The sequence below is a fragment of the Macrobrachium rosenbergii genome, chromosome 28 (assembly GCF_040412425.1).
Source record: "Macrobrachium rosenbergii isolate ZJJX-2024 chromosome 28, ASM4041242v1, whole genome shotgun sequence".
Classification (NCBI taxonomy): Eukaryota; Metazoa; Arthropoda; class Malacostraca; order Decapoda; family Palaemonidae; genus Macrobrachium; species Macrobrachium rosenbergii.
The window spans coordinates 5063243-5076310 of NC_089768.1; the positions used below are offsets into that span (position 1 = coordinate 5063243).

General features: G+C 37.3%; 1 long non-coding RNA gene across 1 annotated transcript; it reads left to right on the forward strand.

Annotated features, from left to right (window-relative positions):
* The first annotated feature begins 1969 nt into the window (after window positions 1–1969).
* LOC136853885 (uncharacterized) lies at window positions 1970–5089 on the forward strand. Its single transcript, XR_010857553.1, has 3 exons — window positions 1970–2596; window positions 3869–4067; window positions 4770–5089. It is a non-coding gene; the product is annotated as an uncharacterized lncRNA (long non-coding RNA).
* Window positions 5090–13068: the final 7979 nt, after the last annotated feature.

Genomic DNA, 13068 nt, shown 5'->3' on the forward strand with positions numbered 1-13068 from the left:
CTATGTTCAGTTATCACTAGATTATACTCTGACGAAGTAGGTTAGATCACTGTGGATGATGCAAAGGACTTTTCACTAATAGCACCGATGTTCCACGCTTTACAGTTTATTCAACAAATAACCAAACATTCAAATGATCACAGACTAATGCGCCAATAAAATCACACAAATGAAAAATAAGTCATTAAGAAATGCAATTTTGACACAATTACTCATGAAAAATAACTGAAATTAACTGGAGATCGCTAACACATACTCTAAAAAAACTGAGTAATGATTAAGAACTTCTCCCGTGATATAAACATAAAAACAAAATGAAAATACCTTATATAAAAGACTTTGAGATACTGAATACCTGACAGATATTGGACATGAATGCAAAATGAAAATGCAACTCTGTTAAGACAGCAAAAATTAACTCTTTACGATCTGTATCGAAACTATAAATTCCTAGTTACTATCTTTACCAAGGCCCAGAAAATCGAGATTAGTTCAGGCATGCAACGCATTCACTCAGGCACTCCTGCAATCTAACAAGGAAACAAAAATATCAGACTTGTCACCACAGAGTTTAAATTTATGACATTAACTACCTTATTACCATGGGAAAGGGTTACTTTCCCGCACTATTGATTATCGTAATTTACACTAATTAATCTTTTAATAACGATGCAATTTAGTCTTATTTATCTCTAAAGCAGAGTATAAACAATAATACTATGGCAAAGGATTACATACTATTAACGTGATACACGCAACTGTTTTTACGACCACGGGTGCTTATCTCGCAGTGTTTAACTGATACAACACATTCCTGAATCCCCGTGAATATATAATCCCTTCAGACAAGATCAGACTCAGTAACATGAAATAATAATTGATGTAAATGAGCATTTCTTTAGCTACTTGCTACAACAAAATACCTTTAAACTTCACCATTTCTCTTATATTCACAATCACGAACTCCGGTAACGTTCCCATTCTGGAGATACCTTTAAACAGCAGTTATAGGTTAAGTATATCTTAGTTTAACCAGACCACTGAGCTGATTAACAGCTCTCCTAGAGAGGGCTGGCCCGAAGGATTAGATTTATTTGACGTGGCTAAGAACCTACTGGTTACCTAGCAACGGGACCTACAGGTTATTGTGGAATCCGAACCACATTATGACGAGAAATGAATTTCTTTCACCAAAAATAAATTCTTCTAATTCTTCATTGGCCGGTCGGAGAGTCGAACGCTGGGCCAACAGCGTGCTAGCCGAGAGCTCTACCCATCCCTCCAATGAAGAACTAATAGCAGTTATAAATGTGAGTAAGACACTTTCTATTAAAGCTATGCTTCCTTTAACATCAGTTATGATGATTGCGACCACTTTCATGAATATGAATAAAATACTTGTTATTACAGAATAAGTTTAAGCATCAGTTGTTATTATTATTATAATCACTTGTCTTTTAATTCAACTCAAGTTTCTGTTACGGAACGCCTTTTAAACACCAGTAATCATAATCATACATATTTTCATAAATTCAAAAACATGTTTCCGTTTTATAGGCTTTTAATATTCCAAAACTACAACAATGGCTCACTTTTATATTCCTCTTCACTCCGCCTTGCCCTACTTGTGTCACTTGGGGTAGGCCTACTTCATTTTTCCGGCTCTTGCGGCTCCGGTGGTCTCGAGGTACTGCGGCGTAGTGTAGGTCTTCCACATCTACAAATGGCACCGGGATCAGTAGGTTCCCTTGGACGGAGCAGGCTGGTCGGGTTTCCCAGTGGAGAGAGAGAGAGAGAGAGAGAGAGAGAGAGAGAGGCTTGGAGCTTGGGTAACCTTTATTATTTCCTTCTAAAGTAGCTGCGACCCGGTTGTCTCTGACTCCTGCTTCTGCTGGCTCTTGTTCCGGCTAACTAACGTCTCTTCCTCAAGTTTCCTCATTATAGACCTGCGTAAGGATCTCAGATCGAGTGACTAAGGCTGGTATCCAGAAACCATGCGATCGCATTTGTCAATACGAATGCGATCGCGGTTGTATGGTCCCAAACGAAGAACTATCGTGGTATCCAGAAATCGTACGACGGCCTCAACTCCATCGCATCGCATCGCTGGTTAAGCAGGTTTACCAACATATGCGGTTACTGGGAATGAAATGCCTGGAATCGATGATTACAAGGCTCTATCAGTATCATAGGCAATTTCTTTTATTACAGTGATATTGAATTAATATGTCCTTATGTCTTTATTATTTATTAGAAAAAGATACTGCATATCTGTAGTATATTTTTTTTACTTGATATTTGCTGTCCTGATTCCGCGCGAAAATGTAAACAAAGAGTCGGGAAATACGCAAGCAACTAATCAGGAATATGGAGCGTGCACCCACAATAGCTGATTCTCAGCGTTTAATGCTTCTTAATTTAATAAAGGAGCATGAGAATGTGATCACCGACCGATCTACAGGAAGCAGAACTTTGGAAAAAACCGTGAGGGGTCGTGGGAAGATGTAACACTAGTTTAACGCCATGTATCCTGACCAACCTCCTCGTTCTCGTTCATCAATGCAGTCAAGCGCTGTTTCGACCATGTAAACCGCAGGTAAGAAAGCATTTTTGTTTTGTAATTGTAGTCAGGGCAACTTTAGGCTGCTGTGATCAAAATGGTGTGTAAACTACCAGTTAGGTTAAAAGAAATTTAGGCTATGAAAGGCCTAGGCTTGTGCTGCCTGTTAAATTGTTAATAATAATCACATGAGGCTAGCCTAGCCTAGCTTATCCAAGGGAACACCAGTTTATCATCTAAAGCTATTATATTATATAAATATATTAATCTTCAAATAAATAGAATGGAACATATTAGAATAGGTTAAGTAAGGTTAGGCTAACCAAATCATAGGGGGTCTGAGGGGGCATAGCCCCCAGCTAAATAAGCAGGGGTGCTCAAGGAGAGGTTAGGTCAGTAATGTCCAGCTTATTACAAAAGCAGTTGGTGTATCAGGCATTAGGTTTGTATAATTTGACGTGAATTTGTAACTATTAATGTCTTTTATTAGGAAATTTGGGTAATATTCTAATTTAGGTTCAGAATAGCTATGTGGAGGGTCTTACAATTTATTTTCATGGTGGATAGAAGGGCTGGAGCACACAGTAGTATTATCGTATTGTTATTGGGTAGATGTGCAAGTAAAATAAGCATTCATTAGCTTACAGCCAGTTTATTCGTATTTTAAAAAGTGATGGTAAAACTTTGGCTATTTTTCTTATGGGTATACAAGGTTTTCCAAATTATAAAACTGTTTTAACGTGTGATACCTGCTTGCAAACTAGGCTAAATGATTGTTTTTAATAAAAGTTTAGGCTGACATTTGAGATCTTGGCTGTTGTCTGCAGGTGGTCAAATGATTTGGAGTAGGATGACACCTGAAATAGGCTAGCCCTTTTTTTTTAAGTTGAGTTCACACGTAGGCTAGCATGTCTGAAGCCTGCATAATGCCTAACAGTATGCAAGGCTACGATACATTGTGGCAGGTATGTGAACTGCTTAGGCTAGACTATATTAGCTTAGGTGGTATTATTATGCTTTATAATGTGCAGCTCACTTTTCCAGCCACACAAAGCTCACCTTATTTTCTTAAGTGCTCATTAATATTTGTGTAAATGCTTAAATGACATTTCTTATGAATTCAAACATGAGATAGATGTTTTAACTTATTATTCTGGAGGTGGAAGAGAAGTACACAGGACAGTAGGTTTATTGTTATATTTTGAAATTTCATTGCAATCCGTTTTTAAAGTCACAGTCGTTAGAATAAATTAGAAAACCAATGGGGAAACATATTTTTATTCTAATATATTTTTTTTTATTTACTAGAGTGAAGCAGGTAGATGCTGCCATCAAGAAGAATTTATGCAGAACTGGTGATGGTCCTCCACCATTTCTTCGAAAGTCTTCTGAAGAGTTTGTCATAGCTGCATCACTGATGACAGAAGAATTAACCATGGACAAGATGTGATTGAAACATTTCATCAAGTTGATGAAACAGAAGAGCCCATACGTGATGTTACAATAAGTAAGTGCTCTGATGTTTTCAAGAATGAAATATATAAACTAGTGAACCTTCAACTTCTTGATGGCCATTACACTCTTCCTGTCAGGAAAGTTTGTAATGCCTTTGAGGAAAGCAAAATGGTTATGTTTTTATTATTGATGGCTGGGTTTAAGATAACATTTTAATGCTGTGTGACCCTAAAGGTTCCAGCACTTGTATACTCAGTTCAGAAGTGTGAACGCTTAGTTGGAAGGTCATGTGAATATGTTGATTTGCCAGATTTCAGTAAAGCTTTTTAAAATCACGGGTAGGCCTCTTAAATAGCTTACTATTTAGTGCCCAAAAGATTTTATAGCCTAGCATCTTTCACTGTTTTGCACATATTTAAGCCTAGAAGCAATACTGTGCTAGAAGATGGTGTAATTAATGAAGTATCTAATGCAACACAAGTAATTTTAGCAATTTTTCAATATATATATGTATATAATTGTATAATAATATGTATGTAATGTATATATATATGTATACATATATATATATATATATATATATATATATATATATATATATATATATATATATATATATATATATATATATATATATATATATATATATATATATGTATGTGTGTGTGTGTGTGTGTGTGTGTGTGTGTGCAGAAGAGATTTACATCTAAGGTGCAGTAGATCAATTATTTATTTATTTACTTATTATTTTCAGGTATAACGGAGCCACTGCTTTTAACCTCAGCACAATTAGAAAGTGGTGTTTCTTCTACAATACAATCAAGATCAACTTAAAGATTGCCCTCGCCTTCTGCAGGACACTGGCTCTTGCGTTGGCAGCCTGTTATGATATAATTCTTAAACTAGTGTTTCTGAATAATTTGTATTAGACATCATAAGTGAAGTTCTAAATAATGGTGTTCTGATTTGACCTGAAGCACAGTTGTATTCAAATATTTTATCACCATTTTTATCTTGCAAGTACAACAGTCATGTCTTTCTCAAGGTGTCAGATTGACAACTATGGTAAGAGTTCCTGAATAAATCTTATGTAAAAATATTTATCCTTTATCCTTTCAGTCAATTCTAGTAATCTAGAATGAATTACTTCTTTTAACCTAGATTGCTTTTGCCATTGAATATTTTTTCAGGATGAACCAAAAAATAAATAAATCCATTAGTGTTCCTTTTTAAAGGCAAACATATAAGTTATATTTTCATATTTCATTAAGTCAATAAGAAGTGTATTTTCATTTTCTTGGTATCGGGTACAATTTACCATGCACATACAGCCGCTAGCTTTCTGACAAAAGCATTCTTGGTTTAATGTGTTGCCACTATCCAGTTCAATATTTAAAGGGTTCTTAAATGATGCAAGTGATAAGATTATAGATTTATTGTTATTAAAAGTGCAAGTCACCAGAACTGAAGGTTCCTTGCACTGTAAGCAAAACAGCTGCAATATCATCCTAGGTGCATTTTTGGGATGTACAAAATTTGGAAAAATATACTTTAAACCTAATTAACACAAAACAAATACATAATCTCTCAACCTACAAAAAAAACTGTCAACAATGTGGGCCCTACGTTGAGCTTCTTGGATATTGTCAGCCCTTTCAATGATACCCACATCAGGTTCATCAGCATCATCCAATTCAAGATTTTCTTCATCCTGTAAAGGTATTTTTGTTTGTTATGGCACAAATATGAAGGACTGCACAAGCAATTATTATGTTCTTGGTGTTATTCAACTTTGTTCTAACTGGTATTGATAACGGCAACCTTTTTTTTTTATAAAGTAGTCCTATGGCACGTTCTATAAGATTGCGAGTTTTGATGTGCGCAGCATTATAACGTCTTTCTTTGTGTGTATTAACAAGAAATGGTATCATTATATAAGAATGGCATGGATAACCACTGTCTCCCAACAAAAAGCCTCTATGCATGCCCGATTCTAGGCTCTGTGCTAGTCTTGAGGTAGAAAATATTTTGGAGTCATGAGTAATGAACCCTAAGCCCATGAGATCTACCTGTGGCCTCCCAAAAAACAATAAAGAATTCTAAATTAGCGTGTCAAGAAAATGCATTTCCACATCCTCCAAATTAGCTTTATGAAAAAAAATATATATATTAACATCCTCCATGTAAGGGTTGTTTGTACAGTATTTCTCCAATTTTGCCTATCACTAAAATTACATCACCCAACATAGCTCTCTCCAAAAATGAATCGTGCCATCCTCCACATAACATATTTTTATATTCACTAGGCTAGGGAATGGCAATTGGTAAAATTCTAGTTTACTTATGGATGCATATTTAAGTCAGGAGGGGGTCCATGGGGTGAAGCCCCGGGTCTAGGAAAGGAACAGGATTCTAAGTTGGGTTAGGTATCTGGCTATTAGCCTAAAGGAAATACTGAAAATTCCTTAATAAATATATCAGCGCAGAGAGCGACAAGAGATGCTTCTCTCCGTAACTAAACTAGAACTTTATATATATAGCCTGTCATGCATCAGTAATTTGGCTTGTATTTGGCAATTCACTGCCTGTGAAAGCCATCGGCAATCCATATAGGTAGCCACTACCTTAGGCAATTAGCTTCATACTTTTCTTAAAAGGCTTGGGCAATCTCATTTTCGCATCACATGCAACCTAGCCTAGTAATTTACACCGCACCATATACTTTCTAATTTCCTTATTATAAACAGCCTCCTACATGGAATTTCACGCTTGCATCACCTAGTAGTCTCCCTGTGAGGAGCTTCAGTGGCTATACTGATTTCAACTTTCTTGGGCAATATAACACTAACATATTAAGATTTCTAGATGTATACCAATTAAATACGTAATTTTGTATTGAAAAGGAAACTCTAAACACGTCAACGAAGCCTATTTTGAAGGAAAAGAATTCCAACAGGGGTGGCTGACTGCCGTTGTTTTTGTTACGATGAGCTCGAATTCATCCGTCGTCGGCAGGCAAGGACAGGCCAAGACTTCTTAAAAGTATTCTTTTCAAGACCTTTGTTGCGTTGTTATTCAGGTCTTTTCACCACAAATTGTTTCATATTTTCAATAGACATTGTAGATAAATCACTTTGGCGCACGTATTTTGAAGCAGAGTTGAAATTTACATTCTTTCAATTCTGCCATCGCAAGGGGGTACCCATGCGACGCCTCCTTCACTATAGTTCCAACATTACATTGTCAAATGCGAATGCTTGCGTATGTTCGCATGGTTTCTGGATACGGCAACACCATCGCGATCGCATACAACGAACCGTCGTATGATTTCTGGATACGAGCATAAGAACGATCCGGGATCCCACTGGTCAAACATTCTGTTGAATGAGGCCAGACCTTAGGAGTCACTCTTCTAGTGTAAATAGTTATTTCAAATCATTTCAGTTAAGTTAGCAGCAACAAAGCCTGGAATGTCGTGTTCGATTACGGGTTCAGGCAATCTCACAGAACTGTACTACGATTTGGTCTTTTAAGTGTACATCAAGAACTTGACAGTCGAATAAAATTCGAATAGAATGTCATAGAATGAGTTAGAGAGTTATGAAGTTTTTATATACCGCATACTTCCTTTATAGGTATCTTCCAGTTTTCTTGATTTTGCAGACGTGTTTCATGTAATTTCAATTCAAACCTAGTGCATGTGCTTGAGAATGGAAATCATTTTTTCTCGCCTGTCCTTGCAATGTTTCTGAGGCAAATGAAATCAGATGTTCGAGGCTACTGTCTCTTAAGATTTTATACCTAGATAACGAACCTCCTAAAGCGACATGAATTTCATAAGTAATCAAGAACTCGCCCCCGAAGATGAGAAATGCTAACGCCAAGTCTATAAATTCCTCCTTCAGATTTTCTGTCTTATTCGCCTTCATTTTCAAAAAATCTAACTTACTTATGTTGTTTCATGGACGCAATTAATTCCGGTAAGTTAATGTTACGTCTACAATGCAGAATTCATCCCAAGAAGGAACTAGCTTATTTACAAGAAGTCTGGTTAGGAAATTCTTAAATACGGAATTGTGTGAATAGAGAATTCCACGTCTGGCACTAACTGCCTTTTTAATCAAAACTGTTCTCAAATCTAGCGCCTAAAACCCCGTTCATCTTCTCTATATGAGTTTGCAAGATATGACTAAGATAACTATGCCATCGGCACAGATTACGTCAACACAGAGCTCATAATTACACACGAAAAATTATCAAGAATATTTCTTATCAAGGAAACCCTCTGAAATGAAAAAAATAAACACGTGAGTTGTTAATGATGAACACGGTTTTAGCTCTCCTTCTTGGTTCGGATGCTATGTGATGACATCCAGTTTTGAAATCAAGCCTGGAGAAGAGGGAATTCTGTCGAACATACGATTCAACTTATGGTCTGCAGCAGGAGGGCATATATACTGCATTCTTGAAAAACATGGCGTGGTTTGGTGGTATCTAAGCGGAAAGGTGTTCTATTACAATTAAGCGGATTCGCCTTCAAAAAGGAATATGTTCTGGCATTTTCTAACAATCCGATGAATGTTCGTATGACATTTTCCGCTGTGCTAGTTGATGCCCGGTTTGTTGTATTCTGTTTGAAATAAAAAAAAAAAAAACTAGTCACCATTTCCATGGAATCTATGCCCGGTTTGTTGTATTTTATTGAAAAAAAAAAAAAAAAAAAAATAGTCAGCATTTCCATGGAATCTAAGTATACTTTACACGTCTGTAGTAAACTTCCGGCACATGGAGCCTATTTGGCACAGAAGTTATTTTGGGGCAATACAGCAGATAAAATGGGCATGTCAGACCTTCCTTAGTTCTGGAACACAGGTAGCTCCTACTGCTTATGCCATTATAATTGATGCAATGTACCATGCATCATGACGCAATGCTTTCTGGCTAGCGGAAAATATCAACGGTGACAAATCTCAAAGAAATGCAACATTAGTTATTAGAGCTCCTGTTCTGAATGAACGGGTGGCTTTCAATGAAAAGGAAAATGGCTCAGGAGAGTCTACTGAATAATAATTTGTCTGAATATAGCTAGTGAGTCTTTTTTTCTTAATTTCTCATAAATATAGAAACGTCGACTGAAGTTTTAACTATGACAAGTATCTTTGCTTTGAAAAAACCAGTATTAATTTCGTAATTATTTCCCACTGTACTCGAGCAGGACACTGATGATGGTCACTGCCCATTAGCTTTCTACAGCAAAAAGCTAATGACAGCAGAGCAGAAATACTCGACGTTCGATAGAGAACTTCTGGCAGTCTACAAAGCAGTCCGACACTTCCGCCACATGCTCGAGGGACGAGAATTCGTGGTCCAGACAGACCACAAACCCCTTGTCCACGCCTGTACAAAAGCAGCAGACACGTGGTCAGCGTGTCAACAACGACATCTGTCAATGATAGCAGGGTACTCCTGCACGGTCAAGTACCTGAAGGGTCCACCAAACGCCGTAGCGGACGCCCTGTCCAGAAACTGTGCCAACACTGTCCAGCTTGGGATCCCATATCTCAATAGAGCAGAAGCGCAGGAGGAGGACGAGGGACTGCAACAACTGCAGCAGAAATTCCCACCCTCAAATGGAGTGACCTGTTGATCAACAAAGGAACAACGACCATCACCCATGAAACAACTATGGGACACCCATGCCCTTACTTGCCAGAGTGTTTAAGGAAGAGAGCTTTCGGCCTCGCCCACAACCTATACCACCCATCAGGCCGATTCACTGCCAGAATGATAGCAGAGTGGTGGGGCATGAGAAAACATCAAGGCCTGGGCAAGACAATGCATCCCATGCCAAACTTCAAAAATTATGAGGCACACAGAGAGTGGGATAGAAGAATACAAGACGACATCCTGCCAATTTGCCCACATTCATGTCGACAGAGTGGGACCTCTACCCCCATCAGAGGGGTACAAGTATCTATTCACAATAATAGATAGGAATACAAGATGGCCAGAAGCAATCCCCATCCGACAACAGACGGCTTAAAGCTGCATTAAAGCCCTTACTGACTGGGTCAGTAGGCACGGTATTTCCCAGATCATCACCAACGACAGAGGTGCGAACTTTACCTCCGTCCTGTGGAATGCCCTCACCGACAGTTTGGGAACTAAGATAGTGCATACCGCCACCTACAACCCACAAGCAAATGGAATAATTGCGAGGCTACATAGATCATTAAAAGCCTCTCTAACTGCCAGATGTCAGGGAGGCCGTTGGAGGAAAGAACTACCATGGGTCCTGCTGGAATTAAGAACGGCGCCACACGAAGCATTCACCGCATCCCTGGGCGAAGTCCTCTACAGCCAAGCGTTGACATGACCAGAAAACAACAGCCCAACGACTACATCTGAAACAAGAAAAGCAATAGAGAAATTGTTACCTGCAAAAACGACATACCAAACAGCCAGAAAAGTGTTCGTCCCTGCAGACTTAATGAGCATAAAGTACGCGTTCATCAGGGTTGACGCACAAAAACCCCCCCTTCTCCCCAGCATACTCCGGCCCACACAGAGTTCTTCAATGATGACCAAAAATATTCCAGATGATGGTTGACAGAACAACAACGTGGGTTTCGATCGACCGACTGAAACCAGCCTACACGCCGGACACCAGCCAACAGACGTAGGCTTTCTCCTGAGGGCGGAGTACTGTAGGCACACGTGATCAACCACGCGGCCTACCCGCCGATGACTCACAGCGAACCTCGGAGAAAGCACCACACGCGAACCATGCAGTTGACACGAGGTCAGAAGAAAATGCAAAATCTTGAGATGGTGTTTTCAGCAAATGTTTCTGATGATGTTATAGTCACCTTCTTGATATTGTACCAGTCTATATATCAGAACATCATTCACTCAGCTATGTACATATATTTCACAGCCATATGTTTTACACTTGTATAATTGTATGTTTGCCTCTGTGTGAAGAAATTTGTGTGAATTTTAGATGAATAAATCAGTTGTAACCTGATCTACGCTCTCGCTTGCACCTCAGTCTCACAATCCTGATAATATATATATATATATATATATATATATAGAGAGAGAGAGAGAGAGAGAGAGAGAGAGAGAGAGAGAGAGAGAGAGAGAGAGAGAGAGAGATAATGGTGGCGATAAAATACAAAGCTATGGCTATAACCTTCAATTTATTGGTCTCTCTTTGCAAGGATCTCAACCTCTCTCTCCTTATCTGTCCATCTATCTTTAAAAAAAAGTAAGTGTACTCAGCTCTCTCTCTTCTTTATCATTATGTTGTACCTCAAGATCTATTCTTATGCTGATCGATCAACTTGTGGAGGATTTCATTGTCAGGTCTCTCTCACAAAACTGTTCCTCAACACTATTTTCCTCACTCCGTTTGAAATAACGTTTTTACTTCTAGCTTACTTTACATGTTTATCTTTAATGTCTTTCTGCAATATTCTTGAAACACCACAAAAATAAATTCTGTCTAACAGCAACCAGAATGATTTTCTGAGAAAAAGTATTTCGCACTATTTGTTATAAATACACACTAGAGAGGTTGAAGAAACGATATTATCATTCTAAAATTGGATTGCGTTTTTATGGATATTACTTGACAGACTGGTTAGTGTGTCTGGATGACATTTTCATGTGAAATCTTTCACGGAAAAAACTATCTAGTTACATAGACTTTTAAAGTGTGTTGTTTTATTTTTATTACATAAGTCTCACACTCAGGAAAAAAATAAGTATCACCAGTAACCAGTTGTTAAGAAATTCACAATGTTCTTACTAAGTATATTTTATATCAGGTTAAGATAGTTGCACAGTATGTATGTGTCGTATATCACAAAACGTAATGTTCAGCCATAACAATCGAGAAACCTTTCCCAACATGCATAATTCAAGAACTAAACAATATAAAAGCACAATCGACAATGATCCATAGAGATTTTCCCTTACATACTTCCCTTCGGATTTCAGGGGTGAAAGTAAAACAATGGGGAGGGCTACCAATGTCCTAATGAAGTCATACTCGAATAGAAAAGGAATGAAACGTAAATAAAGACTAGAAATGTAACTATTGTGTCCCATAAGTGCTTTAAACAAACATTATAACATATTCACTATAAAAAAAATAGCATTGTGATTTTTGCCCATCTGACAATTGAGCAAATGAAGGACCAAGGAGAGAGTATTTTATTGGATCTACACATGTAATCATGGCATGCTTTAAAATTGGGAACAGAAATACCTCAAAATTACTTTTTTGCCTGGGCCTTCATTCTACGCCAGGTTGGCGGCTGTTCAAAGTGTTTGTTTGTTGCTATTTTCCAAAAACGTATTATTACTCTTCAAAATTCTGAGGCACCAATAACGCAATAATCTTGTTACCAAGAAAAGCAGTACACAGTTAGTCACACTTGGACCAAATGAGAAGGGCAGTCAGGGGTTTTTACACGTCAAATGTGATCAAGACATGAAGAAAAACCGCGGAACGAAACACTATAACTAACAATTCTAACAATACCATTTCGCAGTTGTCTAAAGCACCCTGACTTTTTAAAAGTCTTATTTCTGTTGAATTTGGAAGAAACCTTCAGTGTTGTCTTACCATTTTTTTGCTTAATTTTTGAAGCACAATTCTGTCAGCAAATTTTTTCTCTGTATTTCTACGTAGAATGTGCTAAAATATTGTCGCCATCGAACAAACAGACACGCACACATTATAATATATATATATTATAATATATATATATATATATATATATATATATATATATATATATATATATATATATATATATATATATATATATATATATATATATATATATATATATATATATATATATATATATATATATATATATATATATATATATATGAAACTGTTATGTTTGGCTACACTTAATTATGTATATTATGGAAATGTTTTATAAAACGTTTCCATGGATATCGTGGGGATGCGCGCGCACAAAAACAAAATCGTGTATGTTGCTTAAAGAACAAAATATAAGAACTAATGTGAG